At 45.4% G+C, this 13400-nt stretch overlaps 1 non-coding gene across 1 annotated transcript; it reads right to left on the bottom strand.

Annotated features, from left to right (window-relative positions):
* Positions 1–4832: 4832 nt before the first annotated feature.
* Positions 4833–4905, bottom strand: TRNAK-CUU (transfer RNA lysine (anticodon CUU)). The gene has a single exon. It is a non-coding gene; the product is annotated as a tRNA-Lys (tRNA).
* Between the last annotated feature and the right edge of the window lie 8495 nt (positions 4906–13400).

Consider the following 13400-nt stretch of genomic DNA (forward strand, 5'->3'; position numbering starts at 1 on the left):
GGGTTCGTGCTCCAGTGACTTCAGCGTTGGGTACACCTATGCTTGTGCGCTAGGGTGGTTTTTGGTGCGGTTGAAAGATAGGATACAGCTTAGGAGCCCCACAAAATGAAACTGTAACCGCAGCTTTCGTTAGGCGAAACCACAGCTCGTGGCTTGCACCGTTGTAACTCACAGTGTGTAGGTGCGTAGGCCGAATAGGACTCAGTTTAATATAATATTTCTATTTTTAGATCAATGATGACCAGGCTGAATCGGTGAGGTTTAGCAGCTTCATTTCATCTGCTCACGCAGTGCGATTTGACAACGATATTGGCTACGCCTTTCTTGAAAAAACTGGATTTTCTATTACTTTCCGATTTAAGTTATTTAAAGGCTAGCACAGATTAGATCATTATTGGGCTAAGCGGTCTAAAAGGAATACCCTAATATTAGATGATATGTCAGTTAGATGATAATGTATCAATGATGACCAGGCTGAATCGGTGAGGTTTAGCAGCTTCATTTCATGTGCTCACGCGGTGCGATTTGACAACGATATTGGCTACGCCTTTCTTTAAAAAACTGGCTTTTCTATTACTTTCCGATTTAAGTTATTTAAAGGCTGGCACAGATTAGATCATTATTGGGCTAAGCGGTCTAAAAGGAATACCCTAATATTAGATGAACCTCCACTATGCACGTGCAACACCCCAAAAAAACGAGTAGAGGACCAATCACAAAAACAGTTTGCACTTTATGCTCAAGGCTCCTTACCACTGTATATGCCATCGAAAAGTGTCTTTGTGTTGTCCTGGACATCACAAAATACATTTTAACTGTATAAGATGGCCAGGGCTGCAAATGCCGCAATTTAAACTCAAGTATATCGGTAACTATGCAGGTTTGTTGGTGGCAAGCCAGCCAGAACCTGGCCCTTTTCACAATAACTTTATTCTGCACAGTGCCGGCCAGTCCATTAAAAAGGCTGGCTTCTTGATGGGCTGAATGGGCGCTGACGCGGGACTTAACCATTCAGGCAGATGTATAGCTACACGACCTGTATATGCCTTCCTTTGCACATGCTCTGAAGCCAATCAACTCCCAGTTCACCTTTAAATCTGTGAATTACCCCCTGGGATAATATTATGTAATTATGACACGCATACAAATATATATGTATATATATATATATATATATATTATGTATTATGTATATTAAATATGTTATATATGTAATAATAATATGTATCATATGTTATATATAATATATATATATGTATATAATATAATATATATATATATATCTATAAAATCAGCGATCATGTAACCCCGCTTGCTCGTATCGACGACTCCACAAAGGTTGGCATGCGTCAGTTTGAATTGGCGGGTGGTAAACCAAACAAATGGGCTTAAAACGTCGACATATGGTCATGCTGTTGGTAAAACCTTGGTCCAAGCCGAGACCGTTACCCAAAAGGTTGGCTCAGGCTGGATTAAGCATGCCTTAGTGCCAAAATGTTTGGCACGTAGCTAGACCATGCTTGAAACCAGGTAATTCAGAGTAAAATGCTTGTAAAACAGCATAAATAATATACCTGTCATGATGAAAAAGTTGAGAGCAAATACCGACTGTGGTACAGGTAAAATTGTAGATGAAGATATTAAGGCCATTAAATGCCTTGAAATGTATCGTAAAAACTGAGGTTTAGGCTCTTTAAGATGGAAACAACTTTTGAACGGATACTGAAGTAGTCCCTGAACCTTGATCAGGTAATGCCCTAAGTGCATTGATAGCAGTACGATCACTCTTCAACAGGGACCTAACCTGGCATCAGACTGGAAGCGCACGAAACTGGGATAAAGGGGAGCGAAATTCGTGTTTTGTCGTTCGGATCATTCGGATGGCCATACTGCTCCGGATGCGTTTGGGTTTTCATCGCGTCTGTGTTCGACATTCCGAGCTTGCGTGCAGTACTAACACATTCGGTGGCGTCTGCCTGGTCGGACCAGACGAACATGACACCTATATGACAAAGCTGACACAAACAGAGCATACACGCCTGTATGAGAAAAAGACACCAATGGAGCTTACATCCTTGTATGACAAAACTGCCACGAACAGAGCTTACACGCAACATTGCTTCTACGGACAAAACGTTTCCATTCAAAACTTTCGCGCGGCACACGTTACGAAGAGGACTTCTTCGCGGTGAAATCCCAACGGGAAGAACTTCTTCGCATCAATGCCCCTACCTGGCTGAACTGCTACAGACGAACTTACACTCCACATTACTTCTAGCTTGGACAAAGCTCCTTCGCGACAAAACTTCCTCCAAACAAAACTTCTCGACGCAACCGTTGGACGAAAAAATTGTTGCGGAAAAAACCTACACACAGCAATGCTTTCACTGGCAAAGCATGACATCTCTCAAAACGTTCCCGTGCATAGGTACCGTTGGCGAAACTTTCGCGTTGTATAGGTGCCGTTGGCAAGACTTTTGTGCTAAAGCCTCGTAGCGAATGGTGGAAGGGCATCACTCAAACGCCTCGTGAGCTCCTTGCCGCGCACGGCAACACGGCGGCCTTTCGTATCCTTTTCGAATGATGACCTCTTGCTGCAGGGCTCCACGTCAGAAGAAGTTCCGTAAAGTTCCACCGCTGGCTTCAGCTATTCCTGACAGTGGACGGATAACTGTCTTCGCAGTTTGCTGACCGCATCCATTCAAGTTGCTGTTATCTATGTCATTCAATGGAATACAATGATCTTAGTTCATTATAAATACGTGTTATTTTCAATAGCACGTACAGACGCTTTGTGTGTATTTACATTAAGTGGTGATGCAGTCTAATTGTAATGTGCAGCCCATGTTTTCGATCCAGATCGGCGTGATCACAATGCTCACTTTCGCTGCTTGTTCTCTGGAGACCGCGCTGCGTCATTCCCAGGGACATCTTTGTGTGGGTTATTAAAAGCAAGACTACTAGAGTAAAAGACTACGCAGACGTGACGTCACCATGGGACTTAACTTTAATAGCCCGCAGCATGGTTTTTGGTTGATACTACGAAAACGTTGGTAGGTGCTAGTCGCATGATCAAAAATAAAGAGTTCGCAAATGAACTGGATGACGATCCTCTTCTACATCTTTGTTTTAATGTTATGTGAATATATATTGTAATTTTGCATGTCACACCTTCTAGGGAAAAATCAATACTAGGATCTGATTCCAAAAAGAGGTCCTACTAAACCCCATTTTCTAGTTCCAGCACCCCGCGCGCCATGTTTGCTGTGGCCAACGCGGCTGAATATTTACATGTAATGCGTTTTTGTAAAAGGAATATTTACATGTAAGTAAATCAAATCACGTGTAATGTGTACATAAAATTCATTAGTGAACAGCGATTGCCCATATATTTTTGCACTGGAGTACTTATATGAAGTGAATTGTGAAAATAAGACAATGCGAGGAGGGCAAGTGCCAATAATTTCGCTGTTGCTGTGCTATGATCTTCCTAGGTGTTGGCTAACTCACAGATCTATAATGTTGGATAGGCTAGACAAGAATGGTGACCAGAGTATAATGCCCCGCCCGCACTAATATATCCGCGTCAGACTGTTTCGGATCTGAGATATTGGCCACGATTCTTTGACTGACAAACATTGCAAAACGTGCCAGAAATCGGCCCATTTCACAGAAAAATCTGCTATCTTAAGCTAAAATGGCGCACCCTGTGTTTAAGCATCCCGGAGCTCACCACTCACTACCCCCATACGGGCAGGCCAATCCTGCATCCACTCTGACAACGCTCCCTCTAAGGCTACAGGCTGTGCATTCCAGCTTCTCAATGCGCGTCCCAGGGTGCTGCGAGCCCGTCTGGCCCGTCCGTCCGTATCTTACTTCCATCCTATGTTATCGTGTTACTGCATGCTGTGCTCTTTTATTCAGACCGTTTCTAAGCACTTTCGCCTCAGGTTCTTCGGGATAAATCACTACTGAATCGGTTATCCCATCTCTCTGTCGGAGGCAGCTGAAAGTGCATTTCAGCCATAATTTTGTGGTTCTGGTGCAATCCAACACCATTGCCCAGCTGAAAATGTTTTATTGAATGTGCTAGGTTGAAACAAATTGGCATATGGAAATATTTATGTTTAAACCAGCCCGCAAAGAACAGCGTTTTCACGCCGCGGGGGCTTGATTAAAACAGTTTCCAGGGTAGAAGTACTGTCTCCATGGCTTTCCATGGCTTGATTAAAAACAGTTTCCAGGGTGGAAGTTTTAGCTGCGACGATCCTCGTGAAGCAGATGTCGCGGAGGAATTTTTACCTTGTGCGGAATGTTACTAAAGGGGCTTTGGTTATGGAAACTTCGGTGGTGAAAACAAAGTCGCGTAAAAGTTGTATTTAGTGAAGATTTGTCTTGAAGGAAAAGTGTTGCATAGAAGTTTCGGTTACGCAGTAGATATGTCGTTCTGAAACTTTTTGTGGGGTTTTGTCACTACACACACACACACGCAAACATGGACGCTTTCTCCGTATAAAGTTTTAATGAAGTTTTAAGTTTTGTAACTCATATCCGCAGAGTTTTGTCATGAAGGATTCGACAGCCGGGTAGAAGTGGGTTCAACAAGTTTATGAGTCTCGTGGAGCGTTGGTCGTGTCCGTAGGAATTTGAAGCGGGACTGTGTGAATTTTGATGACTGATGCAAACGCCAACTTATGCAAGTATTGCTAACAGTATAGCGATGTTGAGAACTGTAAGTAGTCTATTAATCGGTGAAACCTTTAACTTGTCTCTTGTTGAAACGTCCTTGTCTTGTCTCTTGTCCGAAGAAAAAGCGAAACGGAAGAAAACTTCGCCCAACGTGGGGCTCGAACCCACGACCCTGGGATTAAGAGTCCCATGCTCTACCGACTGAGCTAGCCGGGCGCTTAGGGTGTTAGGGGTGGGAAGACTATATAGCATTACATCAGGGTTTAAATTTGACGCAACGACAGCTGCGGTTGCGAAGGACTATTCCAGTAAGGTACTCAATTGGTCTGCGCGGTCTACGCGGCTCGGCGCTAGCGAGTGTGTCAAATGCTCAAGGGCAGTTCTGACGAGCTATGCCAAGGCCCGCTCTCGGTCAAGACGTCCGGTGACTGTAAAGCAACGGAATTCTGGACCACTTGGTGCTGTGCAACTGTATGTTTGCGTAGCACCTGTGTAGTTAGACCACAACCAGGTTGATTCAGGCATGGTTTGACTCTCAATGCGCTCATCACCACACATAAGTGGAAAAGGATGATGCGTCCAGAGCAAAACAATCGCGAACGATGCGCACCGGTTCACACGCTCCGTCTCGGTAATAGTCTTTCACATCTTGTTAAAAGCCATGAACTACCCTGGTTCCCCTGATGACGGAGCAATATCATTTGATAGCTTAGGCGCCTCCATAGTTGTGCACGGAAACATTTTTCACACCCAGAAGTCACACTCGACCACCGTATTCGAAGGCTCGAAAATCACTGGGGGTGTCACCGTTCCGAAAAATGGGGGTTGCTGTGTGTACCGCGAAATATCAGTGCAGGAGTCGGTTTTTCTGCGCCGCATCCAAGATGGGAGTCACTTTCTGAATGTTGGCAAACGACCACCATATGGGGGTGTCCGTAAGGAGTCAGTCGTGGACCTGTGGAGGCAGCCGCGAACCTCTAAGATATCAATTGCAGACTCCCATAAGTTTTCCCCCTGACCCCCTTAACATCCGGAACTCTCGAAAAGCAGGGAGCTGACCAGCCGACATCAGTAATGACGCCTGTATAACGGGTTTGGCAACCCTGACCAGGAGTTGTCTGGCACATGCCTCAGACCTTTCTGTCGCCTTTATATTTCTCTCTTTGCCATCCGTTCTTTAGCGAGCAGCTCAGGAAGCTCAAGACATCACTGGGTAAGAAGATTTACCTGTTCACTCTGACCGTGCTATGTAAAATTTGTGGGATGATGAATACTGAGAATGCACTCACATGTGCTTTAGGAAGCATTCTGGAATGTTTTCTTGTCTGGGCGCAATCGCCACACCATCGCCCATCTTTCCTGTGTGTACTGGTGTGCAGATTTTTTTAAGATTGAGCCAACTCAAATTGTCAGCAGGCAGGTGCCCACCCAACCATGACATTGTCAATGCTTTATTCCAAGATGCCCGGCAATTATGTACGTTTCTCCCATGATGATCATTCAGTATTCTTTAAAATGTGCTGCGGACATTGCCCAGTAACGCAGCTGAGGGGGAGGGGAGCAGTCCCTTTCCCTAGGCCCACATTCTCGCACCATAGATGGATTCAGACAAAAAATTATAGAGGTGCTACCCAAGCTATCAATGGATTGTTGTGGTTTCCCCAGCTGTGCCCCCTTGATAATCCCGGCTGCACCTCCTGCAATTGCCGTTTACATAGGACAGCTGTAATGAACACTGACAGCCAAGAATTACCCAGAGAGCTTTTGAAGGTAATGCTGCAGTTTAGAGGAAGGTACCTACCACACATTGGCTATTTTATAGATATTCCCACTTTGTTTTAGTACCCAAGCGTTGAATTGCGCCAGAGACCACCACAATGCCAATTCTGGAAGAACACATTTGGAAGAACACTATCTGGAAGAAACACTATCTGGAAGAACACTATTGTGGGACAGCATATTCAAACAGCTGTCACCAATTTTTGATCTCCTAGACATGTTCACATTGCTGGCTTAGTTCGATGAAACATATTTACATGATTCAGATAGACTTTTTCAAACGGTCAGTGATTTGAATTATGATTCATCACATCTGCTCTTTATGAAGAAAAAATCAATTCAGGTATGATTCACAGCAACTTTGTGATTTACGCATAATTAGCCATGGCATGACTACCCAAGGCATTTGGAATTACACACAGGTCTGTTTCCCGCACAAAGCCCAGTATTTTGACTATGCATGCAATATATTTGTGCTATATAGCTTACCTCAAATGAGGTTTAAATGGGGTCTACACTGTATTTATAATAATGATTGTGTTTTGAAAGCAAGATGATAAGATGTCCCTAAAAATTTATGTTCTAGGATTATACATGGTGTTTAATGTCTTAAAAAAATTTAGTTGATGAACAATTTCGTATTGCAGCATAAGGTACCGATGACAACCATGACCATATTTAGTTCATACTCACTTGGCGAACCTGAGAACCTGATGTCTTTCCCAATCGTGTTTAATATGTATTCATTCAAGACCGGTTACATTTTAGATTCAGACTTATGGCCGGTTTAGGAAGAAAATAGCAAATTACATCAAACAACATGATATATAATGATGAAATACGTGCTGTCTTAAAAGCCAAACTGCTATGGTGTGCTTGAGCGCATACAAGCCAAAAGTTTATGGCAATTTACTTGACCTGTTTGTACAGCGCTAGTCATCAGGCATTTGTATGCTGACTATACTTAATAGAACCGTCGCTTTCCATGCTCTCACCAGCTGATGATGATGTCACTGATCAGCTATTCTGCGTTTTATATTCGTTTTGTATGAATTTCACGGTGTCGCTGGGGGTATCAAACAAACATGGTAATGATTGCTTGAAAAACATGTATCATTCAAATTTATTTTTTCAAATGTCATCCATTTTTATGCCGCTTTAATGTGGGTAGACACAATTCAGTCTGGCCTGGTTCAGGCTTCTCAGGCCGTCCTGCGGTCAGTTGCGGTTATTTCCAGATCTCTATCGGTTAGTAACCTGGTGAATGCCAGTCCCACTCAGTTGGTCAAACTCGGTGTGGTAAGTCCATTTCGGTTCGGTCCAGCCCGGTCTCCCCGGGCTCTGCGCTGCCAACACCTGTCGCCGGGGCACGTTCAAGGAGGCCTTCATATTTTTCTGTATCACCATGTATAGCCCATGATAAAAATAAGACATGGCGTGAAGCGTGCCCGCAGGGGACTTCCTCACCTTTTTGGAAGAACCTGGCTGCACCCTTGACTTATCATGCCTATCTTGACCTCTGCCCAGTCGCCACCCGTCGTATTGCCTTTAATCCATCTTATTAATTTGTAATGCACTCTGATCTTCCGGGGTCCCTCCCACAGTCCTCTGCAGCCCGTTCCACCCTGGTCCAATCTGATCCAGCCCAGTCCAGAGCGGAGACATACGCGTGATTTCCCAACCAGGTGGAGTACAACTCAAAAATGTTCACTGGAAACTGAGTTTAGCGTGCTCCAGGCGTGTCAGAGCAGCGGATGAATTTCCAGAAAGTCGCAAAAAGCATCGCATTTTGTAGATTTGTTATACTTTAGCAAGTGTTTACATAAAATTTCCAACACACGCCCAGGTGGACAATTGAATGTGACACGCTCGAGTGGGGGTCAATTTGACCCGCTGATGTTTCCAATTCAGAAAATTGGACACTAAATTCGTCGAGTATATAGGCATATGTCTGAACCAAGTTGTGTTAAAGTTTGAGACACCTAGGCCATGATTTTCGGGTCAAATTAGGCCAACCAAAGTCAGGCTCCAGATGCGTGTGCAACATACCCTCAGACCTTCTCATGCAACCACCTCGAACATTGTTGCATTGTTTCAGCACCGGCATGGTATAACGTGTCAATGATCAATGACAAAATCAATGTCGTGTGGATCATACTCGCTCCTTTATGTCGCGTTTCTCACAAAGTGAAATCAATATCAGGGATCTTTTGTTGGCGCTGCCCGTCAAAGATGTCAACTTCCACCTGGATACAGCTGGTGCCAAAGTGCAGAAATGGCAACGATCTATCTCATATGTCACCTATGGGTGACTACCCACGCAGTGTATGGTGCGTGTACGGTGTGCGTAATGATCGATGTGCCTACACACTGTATGAGACACTTGTAATCTGCAGTGTCTTCTAAATATGTTTGCAATAAGGCATGACTTAACACCTTGCCTTCTTTGTACTGAGCATTAATTCAGAAGTGCGCGCGTGCCGATAGCCCATGAAGTGAAATGCCCCGACAGTTTCTCCGCGGCGTTAGGTGTCCAACTTGGTTATGTTGTGCGAGTGCAAACTGACAACGATTTCGGTTGAGAATAACCAATTTGTTAGGAGTCTGCGACCATTTTCTACTTCCGCACGCGACATGCTCAGAGTTCGCAATGGTTTACTGTTCGATAGAATTGGTACGCGGTGTTTACTTCGGATCACCGCAGGTTACATGCTGCTTGCAAATTGGTGTTAAACTCATTACGAATTGCTGCTAAAGCACGAACAGCCCAGCACACCCTGAATTGGTGGCTCCCGGCGGGGATAGTGTGACTCCCTGACAGCCATCGCCGATGATACGACTCATCGCCGATGATACGATATGCGTCATCTCGTTTTGTTAAGGACAGCGATGATATCGCGGCGCCTGAGAAGCGGTCATTGTCACGAAATGTTGCGCCGAATTCTCGTGCTGCAAAGGTGGCTCACTGGTAATGCCAGCGCTTCAAATTGGAATCATTTTTTTGAAATAGCGAAATACGAGAAATAAATATTTGAATATTTTTGTAGCGTCTATTTCAAATTAAATTAAAAAAGAATCGTCCGCGTGTAAACGCACTCGCCGGTTGGCATCGGCGCGGTTGGATCGGCAGCCGTCATAGTCGCCGATCCAACCGCGACCAAAAGCCGAACGAGCAGCGTCGCGGCCGTGGTAACATAGGCTGGGTATGGGCAGGCATTCGTTAAAATGCACGTCTGTGATCGATGTGCCGGGGGCATAAGTCATTCAGCGACGAGTTCATTCGTGGGAGTTTAAATATGTGCGCCACTGGACCACGGAATGACTGGTGTAAATGTCTGTGGTGTAAGCGTCTCTGGTGTAAAAGTGTCTGGTGTAAAAGCTGCTACATAAGTACAGCCTTGCCACAAACAAGTAAAGCAATGTAAGCAAACAAAAGAATCCAAGAAGGGGCAAATCCAGTAAGCAATGTTTTCCAGAGTTCAAGTGCCATTCGAAAATAGCTACTGTCCTTAAAGTCGTAGGGGAGAAATAAACGCCATAACATGACCTTCCGTTGAATTCGCGTGCTAATTGTTTTACATTGTGTCTCTGCTTTCTTATAAAAGTGTTTTAAGCTTGTATACCATTTGTTCCACGAGTATTTTCGTCAATTGGTGTTTTGCCAGCATTACATGACGCATAGTTTAAAGTTTCGCTAAAACCAAGCGAAAAAGTAATGCTTCATAGTTTGCCCTTTTCTCCATTTCGAGGTCCCTAGCCTCGCTTGTCTACTGCCCGGGTGAGCTTGCTGGAAGCTTTGCCCGATCTACGTTTTTCCTCTGAAGACAGGACTGAGTGAGTGGTAAACTTGGCCAGCGGGAGGATGCTTCCTGCCACCTCTTGTCTCCAATGCGGCGCCATCGTGGTGTGACTGAGTCTCTCAGATATCCCTTGACGAGAACCGGCCCGGAGGCCATGGGGCTATTGCACCTTTTATGTGTGGGCTGGTGAGAAAACCATTTAAATTGAATGCGTGCAATGCGTACGTACGCAGTTGCATATCCTTTCATTTGATATTGCCCGGCGGGACGTCAGATAAACGATGATGATGATGGTAATAATAATAATAATAATAATGATGAAGGTGATGATGATGATGACGACAACGATGATGATGATGATGATGATTATGATGATGATGATGGTGATGATCGTAATGGTGAACAGGTAGTCTAATGGTGTCTCTCCTGCTGTAGCGGCTATTTCAAATCAAAATGCTGATCTAATCAGAAGGATTTCGAGAAAACTGGCATTACGACCAAATCCGTCGGACATAATCTAACTATGTGTGAAAAGTGCAAAAAGGCGGGATAATCCCTTTAACCGAGACAGAATACCATGCACGGCGCCCGTACACACGAAGGCCTATTAATCCAATCAGACACGGCTGAAACGTCGTAGAAAGCAACCACAGGAGCACGTGCAGCTGCAAGGGGCAAGGTGGTGCAGGGCGCAAGTAATTGTTTGTGTGTGAACATGCAACCATATCACCTTTAATTTTGATTTTAAACGAAATAGAAAATACACGTAAGTTGGATGACTTTTTAACGATTCAGACGTTTTCAATGATTTCATTTTAGATATCAGGGCTTACGCAAGGCAGTGTTTGTTGCGTGAGCCCTGACTCCTACTGTACGATCGTGGAATTCCAAGTCCACGACAGAGTTTGGTAGCGAAAGTTTAACGTGCCTTAATGCTTGGCAACGCCCGTCCTGCCCTTTGACGTCACCTGACCTTAAGAGCAGCCGCTGCCACCGGCTGCAGGACATACCTGTCAGGGGCAAATAGCGAGTACCTAAGGGTATTCGAACTTACCTAGCCACGGATGTGACGAGCGGAAGGCAAGCGGGATATTCCCAGAATACCTACCGAGCTATAGGCTTTAATGCACCTTTAGTACGTGAAACACGCTTCAAAAGATGACTGATGCCTCGGTACCCACCATCAGGAACGACCTTTGTGCTCCAGAAACCAGGCTTGGCTATTTGGCTGATCAGAGAAGGAGAGCTTGCCACTGGACGTGAATGTGTCAGGGTGGCAGGGGCGACCGTGTTGAGTCGGTGCACGGCACGTAAACCGTTCGGTCAAAATAACCCGGCCTTCTCAATCAGCTGTGCATGGCAAGGACTTGACCCCTAAACCACTATTCTCAAGAACATTCGATCGAATTAAACATATTGGTTTTCAAGGTGCATTTCAAGAACTGATGTTCCACAGCTTTATCAATTGTTGAGCAATTAGGGGAGGGGGCACTTTCCTGCTTTTTCGCCCGTGTCAGCAGGAGTGTAGCACATGCAACGGACGGAATTCGCCTTGGACGAAGTCAGTCATTTTCAGCCTAGTGGGGGGCTCGGATATGGCGTTTCCATTGGGATCCGTAGGCCTGATTTGCTCTGGTGGCTTGACTAACGCAATACTGCGCTGCAATTAGTGGCCTCGGGAGGCAATGCATCTAGAGAACGGTGTGGTGGTTTTTACCTATGGTTTCATACCAGAGGATTGACTACTACTAGTGCAAGTCTGCCTGTGCGTTATTTGTTGTATTGCTTCACCCGAAGTATCAGCAGCAGCGTCCGGAGGTACTGGTATTTGGATGGGGATGTGGATTCGTGGCAGAACGGAAGCCAGCGCGCCACACACGCAGTATCCTAGACCATTCTGATAGAAGTGCATCAAGATCACGCTGGCAATATATTGGGGACCAACTCACACAAAAATAACTGGAACAGGATACCGCACTGGCAGAGGCGACTGGTAAAGCGTCAAAAGACTATCCCTTTTGTCCAAATTTGTCCTTAGTTCTACGGTTTGGAACGGACAAAGACAACACTGTTGGCCCATAACTCTACATAGGATTCACGGCCATGTGTGCAGCACGACTCTTACCCAATAATGGTGACGACCCAGCTGGGTCCAGACCGTGGTTGCGGTAGCAATCGACAGGGACCGGGCTCAGCCGCCGGTGCATGGACGTGCTGAGAGGTCCGTCCCATGTGCTGCACTGCCTTGCAGATGGCGTCATCAAATGTCTAGTAACAGCATTGGTGCTCGTTGCCTCACGGTGTATGGCAATGACACACAGAAAAAAAAAACTGATAGAATCGAAAACATCCTAAACTTAGCTGCCAGTGCGATTTTTGGCCGACAAAGATTTGACCACGTGCCTGACCTGCGTGGGACACGTCGATGGATGTCGTCTCAACACATGGCAGAGTTTCAAGTGGTTACCGTGACGCATAAGATGATGCTGCACAGCGAGCCTGCTGTGCTGAGGGACCTGTTTGTGTTAGGCCGTGACGCACATGTGCAACCCATTCGGCAGGATACACTCCTACACTTCCCTAGACTGAGAATCGAGGCCGGTAGAAGACGTCATGGGTACAGTGCGCGAGCACTGTATGATGCACTGCCAGCAAACATCACACAACTAACACAGCAGTGCTTTGAACGCGCGGTGGGAGTGCACCTGTTGAGCGTTCATGCTATTAGCAGCCGATAAATGGGTGTCTGCGCGTTATATGTTTTGCATCTGCATATTCTATCCCCTGTACTTTTGACACGAGGCTGTCACAGCCACGCTGCATTGTGGATAGCCTTATGGAAGTAATACGTTCGTGCATACCCACATGCATATAGGGACGGTTACAATATCATTTCAAAACACGCTCTCACGTGTAGGATCGCGTTCACAGCGTTGGAAAATGTGAAGATATCCGTGACAAGTTTTCGGGGTGAGTTGGGTACAATATCATCGATAAAGTACGCACAGATGCATCATTTGGACCAACTGTAACGGGGCTCTGACTACACTGAAGCTGGAATGATGCTGTTTTTGTGACACCCTTAAACTTGACAGCACCATCCCATTATCAGTATTTTTTAAAGATTTGATC

This window comes from Pollicipes pollicipes, unplaced genomic scaffold (genome assembly GCF_011947565.3).
Source record: "Pollicipes pollicipes isolate AB1234 unplaced genomic scaffold, Ppol_2.1 Scaffold_7231;HRSCAF=8579_pilon_pilon_pilon, whole genome shotgun sequence".
NCBI classification, from domain to species: Eukaryota; Metazoa; Arthropoda; class Thecostraca; order Pollicipedomorpha; family Pollicipedidae; genus Pollicipes; species Pollicipes pollicipes.